General features: G+C 36.6%; 1 protein-coding gene and 1 long non-coding RNA gene across 2 annotated transcripts in view; one reads left to right on the forward strand and one right to left on the reverse strand.

Moving 5' to 3' along the window:
- LOC134667791 (uncharacterized) overlaps positions 1-641 on the forward strand; it is a 537,524-nt gene extending 536,883 nt beyond the window's left edge. The window contains exon 2 of the long non-coding RNA XR_010098690.1: positions 595-641. This is a non-coding gene — a long non-coding RNA (uncharacterized LOC134667791). The remainder of the gene's footprint in view (positions 1-594) is intronic.
- Positions 1-20,547, reverse strand: part of LOC134667756 (nuclear anchorage protein 1) — a 180,180-nt gene that overhangs the window by 50,975 nt on the left and 108,658 nt on the right. The gene's annotated exons all lie outside the window — the stretch shown is intronic.

Raw genomic sequence — 20,547 nt, forward strand, 5'->3', positions numbered from 1 at the left:
CTTGTCCCCGGATTAAGTTTATTTTTGTAATTCTAAGTGTATTTTTGTTGTACTTTTCTCTCAGTGCGGATTTCAAATTAGCACACATGACGTAAGTGAAAGCATCTAAAGGAGACGTCATGCTTTCAAAGTAAAAATAGCAACTTCCCAAGTTCTAAAACATAAACAAACGAACCGACGCAACATGCGTGCAAACGCAGTGACAGCTGACAGCCATAGCAAACTTGCGAAATGACACCTTAGCGAATCGGCGAAGTAAGCTAACACAATCATAAGGTCACCAATGTAACACCTAACGCATGCTGTAACAGGTTAGATAAACAAAATCAAATAATGATGCTGTGAAATCAGAAAACGAACACAATGAGATGCATGAACGCTCAATTGCTTGTTATAAATAGAGATGGGTAGTGAGTAAATACTCACGGGTAAATACCGAGTAAATACTCAGTCTTCTTCTTCTTCTTCCTCGCGTTATCCCGGCATTCTGCCACGGCTCATGGGAGCCTGGGGTCCGCTTGACAACTAATCCCATGATTTGACGTAGGCACTAGTTTTACGAAAGCGACTGCCATCTGACCTTCCAACCCAGAGGGTAAACTAGGCCTTGTTGGGATTAGTCCGGTTTCCTCACGATGTTTTCCTTCACCGAAAAGCGACTGGCAAATATCAAATGATATTTCGTACATAAGTTCCGAAAAACTCATTGGTACGAGCCGGGGTTCGAACCCGCGACCTCCAGATTGCAAGTCGCACGCTCTTACCGCTAGGCCACCAGCGCTTCTTAAATACTCAGTATTTACTCAATTTACCCGTATTTACTCGTTTATACCCAAATTGGTGGGTATAAACTATTTAGAGTGCTGAAAGGGGCATATAAATTTGAAATATAGGTATATTTTGTAAGCCGCTACTGGATTACGTACTCAAAATTGTAAGAAATGTATTTTTAAGAGGGGCACTCCATACATAGGCACTCATATTTTTAAAGTAAATACCTTCTTATTTAAAACATAATTGTTAACAAAATTTGCCTCTCTCTAATAATTACCTTTTTTTCCTAAATTAAGCGTCCTCTATGCTTTTTATTTTATAGATATTGTTAATACACGTTAGCACTCTTCAATAAAAGACAATTTTGTTCTTTAATCTCACTTTTAGAATATTTTATAAGCAATCGTTTTTACCCACCTAAATGAGTAAATACGGGTATTTATCGGGTGCTTTGAGTAAATACCGAGTAAATACTCAGTATTTACTCACCCCTACCCATCTCTAGTTATAAAGTAAATGTAGTAGTGGGTTGGAATTTGGAACACAACGGTCAAATGTACATTGTGCATCAAATGGAAAGCAAGGTCAAGCATATTTCACTAAACTTAAATAAATAAATATATTTTTCAATAAACTTTGTATTGGAATTTAGTTTCATTAACAGCGACAGGACATCAGTCATCAAGTTTTGTAAAGCAGGATTTAAAAGAAACATATAGCTATTTCGATACAATCTTCGAGCAACACCGGCTTCCGAAGGATACAATAGATGATGTATTTGCTTAAACTACTACATACATATTTGAATAGTTTTAATATCTGCAAGCACATTTTGATTACGATTTTTACAGTAACAAGTTACTTTAAACAGTCCACTTAAAGTAGTATATTTTCGTTTCAACAGTGCAAAGATATGTTTAGTATCTTTGATGATGTTGTACAGTCAGCAGCAGAAGTCGCTATATACTCCAGGTGCTCAAAGAGAGGTAAACGTTTAAACTGGCAAAAAGTTGTTGACTGTCATGGTAGCATTTACTTGTGAGCGCTCAACATGTCACAAATATCTTAACAGTCGCTATTCATTAATTTCTACACTTACAACAAATCATTGATACCTTAGCTGTCAAAAAACCATTGGTATCTAAGCGGTCAACGTGTCAAATATATCTGAACAATATGGAAAAATAGACGTTTAAAGCATACATGTATGGTCGTATATTGAATGAATAATAGCTATGCTAATTTCAGGTAAAGCGTTTTGACAATCATCGAAAGCAGTACAGTCTTGTCATCACATACATCTATCTCACGTTTTGCCCTTCAACCATTGACAGAGGCCTGTCAGTCAGCTTACTGAAAACTATTTCTTTTATTGAATAGAATCATCAAAACGAATGAGTGACATAGCGAAAGCTAACTGAAGCCGAATTTAGAGCCAATTGTCAAGGCACGTTGTGGTCTTGTGACTAAGGCGTTTGCTTTTCAAAGCAGAGACCGCGGGTTCAAATCTCAGTCGGACGCACCTAGAGATTACAGCTTTTTTTTTTTGGGTTTCATTTCTATTATTAATTTGTAGTTTTATATTAATTTCGCATAAGTTTATATGTTGTTTGAAGATAATTATGTCACATGTAGAGTATGTACGACTTTCTAACGGGACGTTGTAGGTTTGAACCCGCAGTAAGCGTTCCTTAGATTACTCCTGTGCGGAATGCCATTTGATGTTTACTGCTAGGTTATACTGGTTATACTAACAATAAGTTCAAAGATATACAGTATGTTGATACATACTGTATATCTTTGAACTTATTGTTAGTACGAACGTTAGTTTGAACGAAAGGCCAAGAAAGAGACCCATTAATGTTTAGGTCATACTGAACAACTTTTACTATGGGACCAACCCCGAAAACGCGGAAAAATACTTGGAAGTTTCATACATTTTGCTGGTCTGATGTTGATATTTTCTATGGGAGAGTAATTTTTTTCCGGGGTTTCGGGGTTGGTCCCATAGTAAAAGTTGCTCAGTATGACCTAAACATTAATTGGTCTCTTTCTTGGCCTTTCGTTCTGATACATACTGTATATAACTCCTTATACTCTATCCTCTCTGCTTAGTTGTAAAAACAAAATTCGTCATTCCTATGGTCAACAGTTAGCATATTACGTAGGTATATATGCATGGCAGTGATGGTTTTAACGGCTAGCCTCTATTACAAAGCCATAAGGTTTACATGTCAGATTGGGACAGAGAACGTGTTAAGTTTCAATTCTATTATTTTCTCCTTCGTTCTTTGATCGATTCGGAGCATCGTATTTTAGTACTATATAGTATATTTTAGTACAATAAGCGGGCTAAATGAATATATTAACATATAATATGCTCTACGATTTGGAAGAACGGCCGCCTATGACAGTTAAAATAAAAAACCTATCATTCTCGTAAAACCTACTTATTTATTGTCTAAGTTTAACACTTGACGATAAAATACTTCTTTAAGAAAGGAGGTGTCAATTCGTAGCTGCTACAGTATTTTTTTTAAAGTTAAACAGATAAAATGTTGATGCTTAGTTACCATTCAAATAACAACTGCTTAGCAACTGGTGGCACCCTGGCTGCTGACGTACGTGATTGGCAGTGCGTGTAGGTATTAATGACAGCAGCTTGAATTTGAGTGCTTAGTTACCACTGAGTTTCTAACCGTTATTGTCATTGTGATTAAATAAGGGTGTATGTGTTAAAGAAAAACTCAGAAGTTAAGATATATGTGACGAACTGAAAGCCTATGCTAAAATGACAACTTAGATGTCCTTATTTTTGTGACGATTGAAGTGTATATGTTTTCTTGGACACCTTACCCGCTCAGGTATATCTGATGCTGACTGTACCTACAACTTTATTCATCTCAGCAAGAGCGTACTTTGACATAATTGTGAACTAGGTATCGCAACTTCAAGACACGTTTTGACGAAATTACAAAGCCGCAAGTGTTTTAAATTACTAGATTACTATGAGTCATCAGAATTAAGGCGATGTTGTAATACTCCGGTAATTGAAGTAGTGCAAGAAAAACGAAGGTCGATGTTACAGATATATTTGAAGACCTTCAATTCAACACAATAAATGATAACGATCTATACGCCTACCGGTAATATAAATACCTAGTTGTTTCACAATTCGCACATAGCATGCAGATTTTAAGCTAAAGATTTGAATCGAATTCATCACCTGCATAAGTACAAGATACTATTCCATACATATACCTTGGAGTGCTCATTCAATCATTATCTGTGTAATACCTATGTAAAGTAAATGAATATGTATAAATAACTCGCAGACTTTTTACTTCTAACAGATAAATGTTTGCGCATCATCTACCTGCAATAATATTTAACGTAACCGTTTCTACTAAAATCCTTATGACATTAAAGTCAATAAACCAACAAAAATAAATATGACAAGTCAGCATGTCACCTTCACTAACGAACAGAATAGGTATGGTAATTATGTAAACGTTGTAAGCAGTCAGGCACTAAGGTCAGCATAATTATCATATACAAGCTCGCATCTCTAATGATGCACAAATAAAAGGTAGTTACAAAATGCGATGAGATTGAAAACCGCGGCGGATGAAACAATGATGGCCAGGACTTTCACGGTTCTCTCGCCGGTGAAACTGTAACTTTGAGAAATGCGCAATCAGCCACAATGTTGCCACAACACACATTGGATATGCAGTACAAGCAACACTAGCAACCGTAGACGTCAACATCATAAATGTATTTTCTTTGTTCCTAGACATGTTTTAAATCTAAAATAAAATCATCATCTCCATATGGCTATTATACTTTTGACTCGGTTAATGTATGGGATGGTCGAAGTCGAAGATTACATGATTCGTATTACAAATTGTATTCTTCTGTCGTATAAATGCCGCCTTTTGTACAATTTCCAATTAATTGGAAACCAATTTATTGTAGACTTTATTGACATCGAAACGGCTACATAACAAGGACAGTACAGCTTGTACCTAGTCTTGTAACCGTGATACCACGATTAGGTAAGTAATAGGACCTCTAGTCTTATTAACTAAAACTACATAATTGTTGCCTTATTTCCCCCTTTACGTTACGTACCGGCGAAAAGAACAATTACGGAATAAGTTTCATTAAATATTGTGAAATTGAACTCTATACTATAATACGATGAGAATAAGTTACTAATATATTTAAGTAAGTTTCTAGTGAAAAATATAAGAATATAAAGCAGGAAGCCACTTATATTTATTATTTAATAAAGTTGATACCGATTTTATTTATACAAAGGCTATATGAATACATAATATAAAGGTAAAAAATGTCCGTTAAAAAACTAGTTTTAGCGGATAGATTTAAGCCATTTGCCTCGGTTTTAAAATACATATTTTATCTGTGGACTGCGTCGAAGTCAATCCCGCCGCAAATCATAGTAATGCCCGCGCGTATCACGTCGTATACGCAGCCAATCTGCAATAGATGAATTTCGATTCACGTTTGATTTACAACTTTTACAAGCCTTCCATTCGCTTTCAGTTTCTACAAACTACTCGTCTTGCCTGTATTGAAGTCTAGATGAGATTTGTACGGATGCAAATTGCATATCATAGAAACCAATTCATTATAGGTCGTATGCTCATATCAGGTTGTAAGTAATGGTTAGCGCTCTAATGGCAATGGCGACAGCAATCATTTTATCACTAGCTTTTCATATGCATACTGCATACCTACTAAAACACTACAGCATATTAAGTACTATATCTCGTACTGATGATCCCATTTTTAACCGACTTCCAAATCCCAAAGGAGGAGGTTATCAATTCGGTTGTATGTTTTTTTATTTTTTAACCGACTTCCAAATCCCAAAGGAGGAGGTTATCAATTCGGTTGTATGTTTTTTATTTTTTTTATTATTTTTATTTTTTTTATTTATTTTTTTATTTTTTATGTTTGTTACTCCATATCTCCGTCATTACTGGACCGATTTTGAAAATTATTTTTTTGATTGTATGTATATGCATACAGATTGGTCCCGTTTTTGTCAAAATCCAGTTCTGATGATGGGATCCATGAGGAATCGACGGAACTCCTCAAATCTTAAAGGCATACATATGGTGATTTTTGTGTTTTTATCAACAAATCAAGCATATACATTCAAAAACGTGACATTTGATGAAGTGGAACTGCTGATGATGATCAGAACGGAACTCTTCAACGACGCATAGTTCACCTTTGGCGATTTGTCCTCTTCGTTATGTTTGTTAAGCAAGTTAAGTTTTTAAGCCACAATTTTATCAATCTCGAGTTCTGATGATGGGATCCATGAGAAATCGAGGGAACTCCTCAAATTTTAAAGGCTTGCGTATAGAGATTTTTGTATTTTCATCAGAAAATCAAGCATTTTCATTAAAAACAGTCGCATTTGATGAAGTGGAACTGCTGATGATGATCAGAACGGAACTCTTCAACGACGCATAGTTAACGTTTGGCGATTTGTCCTCTTCGTTATGTTTGTTAAGCAAGTTTAGTTTTTAAGCCACATTTCTGTCAAGCTCGAGTTCTGATGATGGGATCCGTAAGGAATCGAGGGAACTCCTCAAATCTTAAAGGCATACGTATAGAATTTTCTGTATTTTCATCATAAAATCAAGCATTTACATTAAAAACTGTCGCATTTGATGAAGTGGAACTGCTGATGATGATCAGAACAGAACTCTTCAACGACGCATAGTACACGTTTGGTGATTTCGACTTTCGATTTTGACTTGGACTGGGACCCGGACTCGTACCCGGATCCGGTTCGGAACCGGACCTGGACTCGGACTCGGACTTGGACCCGGACTCGGACCCGGACTCTGACCCGGACTCGGACCCGGACTCGGACCCGGACTCGGACTCGGACACGGACTCGGACCCAGACTCGGACCCGGACTCGGACCCAGACTCGGACCCGGACTCGGACTCAGAGACCTGGACCTTGACCCGGAAAATCACTATGGTACCTAAACTAAATAAACCGCTATGATTACCTACCATAAAATGTAGGTATATAGTATGATGATGCCAAACCCCTCCCGCTCAAACCCCCGTACACCGCACGGCATGCGCCGTTAAGTAGGTTAGGTTAGGTTTGAACTGCGATCCTCACAGACCAAACAAAAGTGGGTTAGGTTTGGTTAGAATAGAACTGCGGGCTTTACAGAAACGAAATGCTACTAGACAATTTTTAAGAAAAAAAAACCGACTTCCATGGGGGCCGATGAAAGATTATTGTAGATGGTACACTATGTAGAAAAGGAGGTAAAACCACCCACTTTTCTACTAGCATTTCGCTTCTGTATAATGGCTCCTCAACAGGATGGGCCAACGCCGGCCACTCCAAGGGACGCAGCCATGCGGTAGAATGAGATAGCAATATCACTTGCTCCCTCTAACGCATAAATGCGTCTCTTGGAGTGGCCGGCGTTGGCCCATCGTGAAGAGGAGCCATGAGGGTCGTAGTTCTAGCCTAACCTAACCCACTCCTCAGATAGCAGTTCGGTTCTGTGCGGATCGCAGTTCGAACCTAATCAAACCCACTTTTCAAGTAGCATTTCGTTTCTGTAAGGCTCGCAGTTCTAACCTAACCTAATCCTTGTTCGGTTCTGTGAGCCGTGAGGATCGCAGTTCAAACCTAACCTAACCCACTTAATGGCGCATGTCGTGCGGTGTACGGGGGTTTAAGCGGGAGGGGCTAGTAAGATTGGCATCATCGTACTTTATACATAGGTACATTAATTTTATGGTAATCATAGTTGTTTATTTAGTTAAGGTATCATAGTGGTTTTTTGGGTCAAGGTCCGGGTCCGAGTCCGGGTCCGAGTCCGGGTCCGTGTCCGGGTCCGAGACCGGGTCCGTGTCCGGGTCCGAGACCGGGTCCGAGTCTGGATCCGAGTCCGGTTCCGAGCCCGGGTCCGAATCCGGATCCGAGTCCAGGTCCGGGTCTGAACCAGATCCGGGTACGAGTCCGAGTCCGGGTCCCAGTCCAAGTCAAAATCGAAATTCGTAATCACCAAACGTGTACTATGCATCATTGAAGAGTTCTGTATTGGTCATCATCAGCAGTTCCACTTCATCAAATGCGACAGTTTTTAATGTAAATGCTTGATTTTATAATGAAAATACAAAAAAATCTATACGTGTGCCTTTAATATTTGAGGAGTTCCCTCTAGTGATGGGTAGGACATCAATTTAAAATGAGTTTGTATGAGTACCTCATTTTCTAAAATGAGGTGTTACAATGTCTTACTTCAAATGAGGTGAGGTACTAGCATATTTTCAGCGTCGACTATTCCATTAACTCCAACGGCAACAAAAATATTTAATGTATATACATATATCATCATCATCACTTCCTTTATAAATAAATAAGTAGTAATATTTCATTGGAGTGCAATTCTGGAGGTTAAGAATAGAACTTTTAGGAGAAAGATAATTTTAGAATCAAACTAAGAACATAAAGTACCTAACTTAATTTGCTGCTTTTATGAAACTTGTTCTAATGTAGCTCTTTTTTATTGTTAGATTGTTTAGACCTCCTCCTTGCTACTTGATATAATTTTAAGTATAATAATCACTAGCGACCCGCCCCAGCTTCGCACGGGTTAGCAAATTATACACCTAAACCTTCCTCAAGAATCACTCTTTTGATAGGTGAAAACCACATGAAAATCCGTCCAGTAGTTTTTAAGTTTATCGCGAACATACAAACAAACCCACAAACAGACAGACGCGGCGGGGGACTTTGTTTTATAATATGTAGTGATATATTTCATAAGTACCTATTAACCATAAAACTACCACAATTTTTAACAAACTAAGGAGAACAAATTCAATATTTTCACAATCATTATTATATAGAAGTGACTAACTTACCACCTATAATTTAACAGTAATATCATCAATATGATAATAAACATAAACAAAGCACCATTCGAGCCGGCCGCACCGTCTACATTTACACTTCATTTTTTCATGCAAAAGGCACCAAGGAAGATCCGCGGGTATATTTACTGGCGAAAACTATGTCCATATTTTGTTATGATTATAAGAATTATTACTAGGTATTAGGTATTAGAGAACTAAAATTAGCTCTAGAGAACTAGAACGAAGTACGGACAAAATAAATATAAATATGTCATAATCATAACTTGTCAGTTCGAAGACGTTTACAAAGAATGTTAATAAAAAGTATTGCAAATTCAAATCGGTATAATTTACATCTACATGTTTATTTTACCTATGCAAATTATACTTACTTTTTATTTAATAAACTTGAAACTTATTGAAATTATCATAAATTGTGTACGCTACCGTATTATATTTCAATAATATTTTAGTCACTTAAAGGATTTCTGTTTCTAACCAAGCTTCGTAAATGCCCGCCTGGTATACAGAGGGCGTACCGCGAACCAAGTTCGTCATGTTGCCTCCCTGTCACACTTACGTACGAATTTACAAGTGCGACAGAGAAGCAACACGTCGAAATTCGTTTTGAAGATTGATTTATCGCGCCATTTTGACACGTAAGTTAGGATCAAAAAGGCGTAAGATGTATGAAAGCTTGCAGCGCTTACGCTTGTTGTCTTTCGTGTTTAATTTTTAACGTATTTTCGGTGGTGACGCGAGGCGATATTGAAGTACGGCGCGTGTCTGTCTCACTCCCTCTTTGGATATTTCTAATTCGTTGTTTCATTTTGAGGTATTCATGTCACAAAGAGCCGGTGAGCGGTACAAACTCAACGCTTTTCTCGGTGGACCTTTTGTCGTTGCAATAAGGTTTGTAGTTCGGCAGTTGACAGTGTGGACCATTACGTCCATTACTCGTTTCTTCATTTGAGTTTCGAGTGTCGGCGAGCGGGTGAGGGGTGAGCACCTCGAGCGCCTCGCGCGATCCAGGGACTCTTTTGCGAGGTTATGAGGACCGTATGAGTTTTCAGGGTCGCGAGTGAAATTAAAAGGATAAGAGTTTTTTGAAATTTGAAGTGTGTGAATGATTTGTGTGGCAAGAGGTGTTTGTGATGCGCGCGAGTAAATGAGTAAAATGAATAGAGGTGTGATGTAAGACATTTTTGCGGTATGAAGTACTGCGACAAATTAACAAAATGAGCGGTACAAATGAGGTGCTTCACGAGTGAGCGACTCAACACTAGTTCCCTCGATTCCTTATGGATCCCATCATCAGAACTCGAGCTTGACAAAAATGTGGCTTAAAAACTTAACTTGCTTAACGAACATAACGAAAAGGAAAAATCTCCAACCGTGAACTATGCGTCGTTAAAGAGTTCCGTTCTGATCATCATCAGCAGTTCCACTTCATCAAATGTCACTTTTTTGGGTGTATATGCTTGATTTGTTGATAAAAACCCAAAAATCCACGAATTTACTCGTGTTTCCTTGAGATGCAAAAACATAATAATACCTACACCAAGTTATTGTATAGCATTAAGTTAAATTTGTATTCTCATTTTAAGTGAATAATGTATATTCTTATGAGAATAAATGTCTTAAACCATAAAATCACTATATGTATGCCTTTAAGATTTGAAGAGTTCCCTCGATTCCTCATGGATCCCATCATCAGAACTGGGTTTTGACAAAAACGGGACCAATCTGTATGCATATACATTCAATCAAAAAAAGAATTTTCAAAATCGATCTAGTAATGACGGAGATATGGAGTAACAAACATAAAAAAAAATAAAAAAAATAAAAAAAAACATACAACCGAATTGATAACCTCCTTCTTTGAGATTTGGAAGTCGGTTAAAAAGTGGGTTTGATTAGGTTCGAACTACGATCCTCACAGAACCGAACTGCAATCAGAGAAGTGGGTTAGGTTAGGCTAGAACTACGACCCTTACGGAAACGAAATGCTACTAGAAAGTACTGGTTTTACCTCCTTTTCTACATAGTGCACCATGTACCATAATCTTTCACCGGGCCCCATAGAAGTCGGTTTTTTTTTTCTTAAAAATTATATTATTTTTATTTTTATTATTTTTTATGTTTGTTACTCCATATCTCCGTCATTACTGGACCGATTTTGAAAATAATTTTTTTGATTGTATGTATATGCATACAGATTGGTCCCGTTTTTGTCAAAATCCTGTTCTGATGATGGGATCTATGAGGAATCGACGGAACTCCTCAAATCTTAAAGGCATACATAGGGTGATTTGTGTTTTTATCAACAAATCAAGCATACACATTCAAAAACGTGACATTTGATGAAGTGGAACTGCTGATGATGATCAGAACGGAACTCTTCAACGACGCATAGTTCACCTTTGGCGATTTGTCATCTTCGTTATGTTTGTTAAGCAAGTTAAGTTTTTAAGCCACAATTTTGTCAAGCTCGAGTTCTGATGATGGGATCCATAAGGGATCGAGGGAACTCCTCAAATCTTAAAGGCATACGTATAGAATTTTTTGTATTTTCATCATAAAATCAAGCATTTACATTAAAAACTGTCGCATTTGATGTAGTGGAACTGCTGATGATGATCAGAACAGAACTCTTCAACGACGCATAGTACATGTTTGGTGATTTCGAATTTCGATTTTGACTTGGACTGGGACCCGGACTCATACCCGGATCCGGTTCGGAGCCGGACTCGGACTCGGACCCGGACTCGGACCCGGACTCGGACCCGGACCCGGACCCGGACTCGGACCGGGACTCGGACCCGGACTCTCACTCAGAGACCCGGACCTTGACCCGGAAAACCACTATGATACCTAAACTAAATAAACCACTATGATTACCTACCATAAAATGTGGGTATGATGATGCCAAACCCCTCCCGCTCAAACTCCCGTACACCGCACCGCATGCGCCGTTAAGTGGGTTAGGTTAGGTTTGAACTGCGATCCTCACAGAACCGAACAAAAGTGGGTTAGGTTTGGTTAGAACTGCGAGTCTTACAGAAACGAAATGCTACTAGAAAAGTGGGTTTGATTAGGTTCGAACTGCGATCCTCACAGAACCGAACTGCTATCAGAGAAGTGGGTTAAGTTAGGCTAGAACTACGACCCTTACGGAAACGAAATGCTACTAGAAAGTACTGGTTTTACCTCCTTTTCTACACCATCTACCATAATCTTTCACCGGGCCCCATAGAAGTCGGTTTTTTTTTCTTAAAAATTATTAATATCTAAATAGCATTTTTCGTCGAAAACAATGAAGTTTGACTCGAGTATGTGAAAACTAGGGAAAATAAATTTTCCTGAAAATTAAACCCAGCTAGACCGATGTGTCGTCTCCATAAAGCAATATATTCGAAAACTTATTTACATGTTTATCTTATAGTATTTATTAGTATTAACTTGTAAATTAACACCGGCTCTGAATTATTATGTAGCTGATTTATTAATTACTGATGATATTTTTAATTTATCAGCTGATGTAATGAATGTGATGGAATCTTTTATGAACATACCTAATTCCCATAACAAACAAGTTATTACCGTTACTGCACTTGAATGGCTATTTGTAAAAGTCGCAAACATAGCAAACACATTCAGTATTTTCTTTTCTGAATGCATCAATCTAAACGATATGTGTAAGGTTGGGGTTGCTTACGCCAATGCAAAAGGGCACACAAATGTCAAATGCCCAAATACACTTACGGCCTTTTCACCTAAAATGGGAGTAGTCGTGGAACACGTGTTTATGGGAGGCGCAAGCGCAGCTGCGGTGCACGAGGGGCCGTATTATGAAATAGCCATATGCTTCGTGATGTTACTGGAATAATGTAATAAAATAAGAAGGAAAGCTTTAAAAGGATGCGATGCGCTGAAAATAAAGTATAACTTTAATTATAAATTCATCAATCGTAGCGCTTTCTCGGTTAGATAAACTTTGATCGTAAAATATCGGGGCCGTTTTATGACACAATTTTAGCACAAATAAACGCTGCGATATTTATAATTAGAGGTAAATAAATATAAATTAACTAAACGTAATCTTTATGCAAAACTATCAGCTATTGTGAAACTACAAAAGAACTGTAAAGTGTACGAAAAACTTGTGCAACAAAATCAAAGTGAAAGATCTCTCATCACTCTCATGCATTATAATTACACGTGGATTCTCAAGTCAACAGCCGCAGGCGACAAGCTGCAATCATTCAAATAGTATACCCTAAAGGGTGTGTTGCAATCATCAACTCTAAATTTGAACGAGAAGACGTCATGAACACGAACAAGCAACATGCTTTATAGACAATTTATCTGATGCCATTTTAAATTTTTTGAGACACGATGCTATTTAAAAAGTCATCTATTACGTTTGTTATTTACACAAATACAGTACTGTATGTGAGTTATATGTATTCCGATAAATCGCACCCGGGAGCAATAACCCGTCGATCTGATAAAGATTATGGCACTAAAGCCTTCGCAGGCTTCGCTTTGAATAATTACGCTATACGTGACGTACAGTCGATAACGTTTTAAGTACCATTAGGTTCAAATTCACGAAAGACATTCTGGCTCTGAATGGTGCACAGGCCCGTTGTTATAAATCTACCACGGCCAATAATAATAGTAACAATAGAGAAATATTTACTGCAGATATTATTAATTGGTGAACAACAGTGGTCCAAATTGGCCTCGATATGCAACTGGTAATAAAAGACATTAAACTATTACAGCTTGATGATGATTCATTCTATAAGTAATACGAAGTCAAACCTCATGTCTAGTAATGCTATTTTTGCTAAATGGCATAGCGCGGAAACACCGAACAGTTACCTGTAACAAATAAAAATAAATTTTATAACACCGTCTACTTTTAATTAACAGAGTATTGTTAGTACTCAAATAATATTTGTTTTAAACTCTACAACAAGCTACTTGAGTTCAAGGGCCCGGAATTATAAGTACAAATGATGTTTGAAATTGTAAAATATCCATAACTCTTGCTTTTAAAAGAAAAATGAATCATACCATACCAAACAGGTAATGGATGCTGAATGTGTTGTATGTACACTCAGTATACCTTTACCAACAAAGCCCAGTAACATTGGAATTCAATAGTTCAAACAGTAAGCCAAAACAAGAATGTTGCGTACAAAGTATCAAGAGCTTTGTATTGAGAAACGGGAGATTATATTGTTAGTTTCATATTCGTGTTAAACAGAAGCCCTTCAGTTTCGACACATGCCCATTGATTTAAAATATTGTACTGAAATGTTTCCATTGTACGGTCAACACAAAGATTGTAAATTAAGCGTACCTATTGCAAATTTTCTATGGCTTTTAAAACAACAATAGGCATGTGCTTAGTGTAACAAAATTATTACACAATGGCGAATTCTGGAATAACGCAATAAAAAAAGTCATTATTCAAATATCGCATATTATGTGTTGATAGATTGATGATAGTGATGTATCCAAATGACAGATGGCCTACTATGATCTAAACAGTGATATTATACAACGTGCAATTAGGTGTTTTGCGGTTGGCCACATAGGGAAATTGCTTAATGGGAATTACATCGTGAGACAGGAATTTAGAAATAAAGTAGAGCGATAGATGCATGTGAAAAAAGAAGGTTTTATTTTAATTATCACTTGGAGAAGAAGTTAGAAATTCTAGCATCCAATTATAGCTCGTTGAAGAACTACATATTTACTATCAGTAAATAGTATAGTGGTAATAAAAAATCATATTTGACACTCTGCTGCGTGTGTGCAAGATTTCAATCCAAATATGTATTTAGAAATAAAAAAAAACAATTAAAATGATTTCAAAACCATTGAAACTTACGCAATTGCGTAATCGTTAAAGTTGCAGAGGAAATAGTGATCTGAGCGAAAAATTTGACTGACAGGCCTAACAATGAAGTTAATCATTATAATTACTGAGTACGTAATACCGGAGGCGTTGGCTCCACGTGCAATAAGATATTAAACTTCCTAGTGTAATTAACCAAGTGTTCGGTTATTAATGATGCCATGTCTGAAATACAAAAGGAAGAAATAATGATATTCCTAATAAGAAGTAACATAAATCTAAGTTTTCTTTTGTGCATAGACTCTAACCTAAAGTACAGATCAAATGCATCTGGTGTTGAATGATGCACGTATGAGTATTAAATCGATAAAAGATTTCTTTGGGATATCATATCGAAAATAGATGTTGCAAAATTTCAAACTATTACATGTAATAACACTAATAACATTCAAGATAAACTAAGTGGGTCAAACACATCACAGAAGCGGAGAAGTCCAATGAACTATAAAATTAATAGTCAATAAAGAGAAGAATTACGGCCTACTGAAAATTAAAAGACCAGCATATCGCAGGCTGTTCACCTCGGCTAATAATAAAATTGTCCAATCCTTCGCTAGTAGTAACACCCACGTGAGAAGCCATTGAACAATCATGCTAATATTTCGCACTATCATGATTAGGGTTGCACGTCAGACAGCCTTCATTGATCCCTTAGTCTGCATGTTTAATGCAGAAATTATTACTACAAGCGGAATAAAAACATAGCAAATAAAAATTTAATATATGTAAGTAGTGTAAGGACTAAAGGACAGCTACTAATACGTTTAGTTATTTAAATGCAATATATACATATCAACAAATGTACCTATATATTCGCCGGGATCGAAATGAGTGGTGTACACGAAGGAAGTATATTATTTCCACAGTCATAAGACTCATTTTAATAAAAAATCTCTACTACACGATTTTTCGACTATCGTTTAACAGAGAAGACCGTTGCTTTTGAAAATAGTCGAGATTTCTCGAGATCAGAAATCGAGATTTATTTACCTTAAACATGAATAGGTAAATACTTAACAATTTAAATTTAGTAACCAGCTATGTTACATTTAGTTAAATAATAAGTATGTACCTAAATAAGTACCTATATCAATGAAGCAAACCTTGACTCAATTTCTAATTCATGATGACTGGTATTAGTTATAACGAACTGAATTCTTATAATAGAATAGAGATCGATATTAAACTACAAGGTCAAGTAAGTAATAATGTTTCGGTTCTATTCGGTAAGTTTATTTCTGAAGTACCTATTGATTGGCGGAAAAAGCAGATCATATAAACTCTTAATATGTATTAGGATTATACTTATTCGTTTATATAGTCAGCTGTAGATTTTAATCGTTTTTACGACGACTTTATATCGCACGGTGTCTTTATACGGTTATGTAGTAATTGTAGCATCGAAAGTGATATATGTGTCACTTCTGATTAGCATAATCGAGCATCGACCACCTCGTTTAGGCACGCATGATATTCAATACTGTTTTGAAATATAATAATATCAATGCAAGAAAAAGATATTGAATTAACATGAGATACGAATTTAGTACGAAATTTTATGACAGAATATAAGCCAGGAACCCAAATCGGATGAAATATGAGAGTGAATAAAAATAACCAGAGCGCGTTATATGAAGGCCACCACATTGATAAATAACAAGGAAATCTATTGTATAGGTACCCATGAATATACTGCCATGATAATCTCGTACTATAATATCAGAGATTATTGTTTATCGATAATAAAGTTTAACATTTTTGAATATTATTAGACTACACTTGAGACTATTTAGTTGAGACTATGAACGTAATATCTAATAATATCTATAACTAGGAAGAGTAGGAAGATGACCAATAATTCATCATGAGTAAAATAACAGCCCATTATGTATAACGTGCATGTGCGGAAACGGAATTCCACAATTTCGTTTACAACTCAAGACTCAAGTGTCTGACACTAATTCACCTGATCTCGCCATTCTAGCCCATTCCCGAGATTTAGTGTTTTCCTACTGTACCGAGTGGGCAGCAGTGCTCTTAAATCATGGAGCCACTTACGTTGCCGAAGACAAATTGAGCCATTTTGTCTACTCCGACGTCTATCTAACGCTAAAACCAGTTAACGTAGAACCATCGAATATTTCCAGTGAAAAGGCTTCAGTTGAAAATTCAAAAACATCAGAGCTCTTGCTTGGATGGCTGATATGAAAGAAACTACCGGTTTTCTCAAACCCGAGGGTAGGTTCTACCGATTTATTTTATGAGGGTGATTTAAGGAAACGTCGGCAAAAAGCAGTGATTGCTTTATCTATTACGGTTGATGGCTCATGTGCGCTATAGCTGCCAGTTATTTGGACTAAAGGGGGCACTTAGTCAATAGCCGGCTATCATGCGCACTTAATGATAAATTGCTCACTATTTATGTCTAGATTATTAGTAGGTCGTTGGTTGCTCCAGGTAGCATACATGATTTCCGGGAATATAAACATTGAGCTTGACTATGGTAGCTATTTGCTGCTAATATTTATTTATTTATATACAAGATATTGATATAATGAATTATTAATATAATATACATAATAAAAATAATGTGTACATATACATAAGTTTTAAACATTAAACCATTTAAGATTCATGTCTCCAGGAAGTTAACATTTACAAATACAATAAAGTTTTCGGCTCAACAATAATGTGTTCTTATAAATGTTACAGCATTTACTGTGGCGTTTCGTGCTTTGTAATTTGTTCTTGTTCATTTAGGAGTAACAAAAAACAACCTTGTGATTTCGGTAGGTCGGGTTACGAATGCTACGATCGCACAACCTTGCTCGACGGTAAGCTATAAAGTATTTATCGCCGAACAAAGAGAGGTTGTTGCAGTTGCTAATCGAGGAAGCGTTGCTTCAATGTTGAATTATCCACCATTCAAGTAACTCGGTAGTTGTCGGTAGTTAACAGGCCAATTCGAGTTTTTGTTATTCGATATATTTCTGGTACGATGCTCATCTGTCAGTGTCAAAAGTAATGTCACTTTTGACACCTACAGACCAGTATCATACGCATATCGTTGATTTCAAGAACTAAATTAAATTAATTTTGGTGTGCAGAAACGTCTGCGAATGATGATATTACGCTTAGAAACAAATTAAATATGGAAAATTCACTGTCTTGGGTGGGACCTGAACTCACGACCACTGGATCGGTAGCCCAGTGCACTGCCATCTGAGCTACCAAGACCTTACCCAATACAGCGAATATTTCCACCATATATTCTTTATTTGTTTCTAAACTAGATAAATTAAACTAAGAAATACACGGTTGGTTATTACGTAATCTATTTTATCATAAATAAAGTTGGGTATCTTAATTCATTATTATTTAGAATAATTGTGATAATAGTGATGTTGTAGGATGCCGAAAATAATATCGTCTGTTATTATAAGACTTGTATGTACCTACCCACTCGGAAGGCAATTCTTCTAAATAGGTACACGTTTTTTTATTGCAATGAGATCATTGTATGACTCACTTTAGTATTATTAATTTATTACTATTAACTTGCACGCTTTACTCTTAGTAGTTGGTCTCTGTTTCTGTTTCTACAATCAAGTGCCATTGGCCTATTTATGAGGTTGTTAAATTACTTAAAAAAATATAAGTACCTACGTAATACGTGTATTTGGTTATTAAGACAATGTGTTAGGTACATACAATGTTACGCCTATAACGCTATTATAGAAATTAACAGGTAACTTTATCATTACACTTAAGAAAACCAAAATATTAACGACCCATTCAAAAGAAAAATAAATTTACTGTTAATCGAATGTTTCGTATCGTGGCAAATCATTCGGCAAAAGATCAAAACTTGATAAAGTTAATTAGATATAATACAAATTAAGTAACAGAAGCAAATACCTAGCCCAAGATAAGCGTTAGCAACAGATTTAGTACTACAGCAGAATTAGGTCGATGTAGACCTTAGATTATATTTACGGAACTTACATAAACAGGTAACTTTATCAATAATCGGAGATAGGCCGACCGTAATTCAATCGGAGCAGGTAATTTATCGACAAATAGCGGCCAGTTTGTACGACATGGTTTAAGTGATAAAGGATAATTTTCAATGCACGAAGTAAGCAGGTTCGCCGGCAAATTATCGGAGAAGGTAGACGGTAAATGGTTTGGAATCATTGCAAAACACTGGCTTATTCTTTCAACTTTTTAAACACTGCACGAGATATTGTATGTTGATGTCTGTTCGTTTGCCACCTATATAAAATGTAGACTGAATAGGTATTTTTAAACGAGTTGTGAATACTTACTTATATATTCTTTCTAATCTAATACATATAAAAATGTAGGGAAATGGGAACAGATACAGAAGTTCAGACGAATTAACCCACATAGGCACTCGCGGTCGAAACGGCGACGACGTATGAATGAGCCGATATAACGGATTACTGTGGTTTTGTTTACATTGACATATAAATTCCAATTGTCATCGATATTGGTGATTTTTGGCATATAGTCGTGTCTACAGTAATATTTTTAAATTAATATAATGTACCTTTTGTTGATCAATAAGTTTTACCAAAATAAGCTTGAGGACTCAATAGGTATTAGTTATACTTTAGTAATAGAACATATTTAAATTGTATCGGCTTACCAATAACAAGTGGGCTAATTGAATAGGCAAAGGCATGACAAACTTACTGATTCAGTATCTCCTCTTCTTTCACCATCCCAATTGCATATGCTACGGCTAACAATTATTCCAATCAAAACCTAGCACTATGCCTAATCTAGATTTATTAGACTCAATATCGTTTAAACGTACAATTACATCCTAGGCTATAGTAATGTCATAAGACCGTTCATAATATAGGAACTATGACTCGTAATGACTCGGGTTAAAGTCTACCGTGAATCATCCTGCGTAATGTTAGACAGTACTGAATCGCATCTCGGCTAGAGATGCACCGGATATCCGGTTACTATCCGGTATCCGGCCTATCCGGCCATTATTTTACTATCCGGCCGGATACCGGATAGTGACTTACTAACCGGCCGGATACCGGATAGTAACATTACTTGATTTCGGAGTAAACAAATTGGATTTAAGAAACAGACACGGTCATAATCGTACTTGTTTATTATTTTAAAACAATTTAATCATTCCATTGACTTGCACGCGCACTCATTTCGATCCTAGAAATGAGTCTGCGCGAACGTTCACTAGGAAACAGGTCAAACCTGCAGAATGCGCACCTGAAAAACCGAAATGTAGGTATAGTTCCGCTGGCCGAATATTCGGCGGCCGGATACCGGATATTCGGCCGGTGGTCAGGCCGAATATCCGGTATCCGGCCAAACAACTATCCGTTGCATCTCTAATCTCGACTAATTTATAGGCCAGTAGAACTCTAATCAAAAACAATTTGTACTAACGGTTGACTAGATATCTTCCATTTGTCCGAGGATCATATTTCATGATATCATGATGTAAGCATTTGCTAGATTTGGTGTCCTAGATATACATGTATATATAATCCTCCTCATCGTTTTCGATGACGGCGGCCAAAGACATACATGTATGAACATTGTGTGTAAGTAAGTATACTTTTTGTCAATTTAAAAAGTGTAAACTTTATTTTTAAGTCAAAGTAATTAATTAAGGTTTCCTATGTAACGCTCCTTATTTAGATAGAAAATCCACTAGTCTAGTTGGCCCAAAACAGAAATATCGGCTCCAGTAAGGAGATAGTTTCTACACGCGGGCATGACTGCTTTTTAAGACATTGCAGGTGGCGCGTGGCGCAGGCTTTCCATACGTATGGTACGAGTATAATTGGTATATGTATAATAAAAATTTAATTTATGTTATTAAATTATTA

Source organism: Cydia fagiglandana, chromosome 1 (assembly GCF_963556715.1).
Source record: "Cydia fagiglandana chromosome 1, ilCydFagi1.1, whole genome shotgun sequence".
Taxonomy (NCBI): domain Eukaryota; kingdom Metazoa; phylum Arthropoda; class Insecta; order Lepidoptera; family Tortricidae; genus Cydia; species Cydia fagiglandana.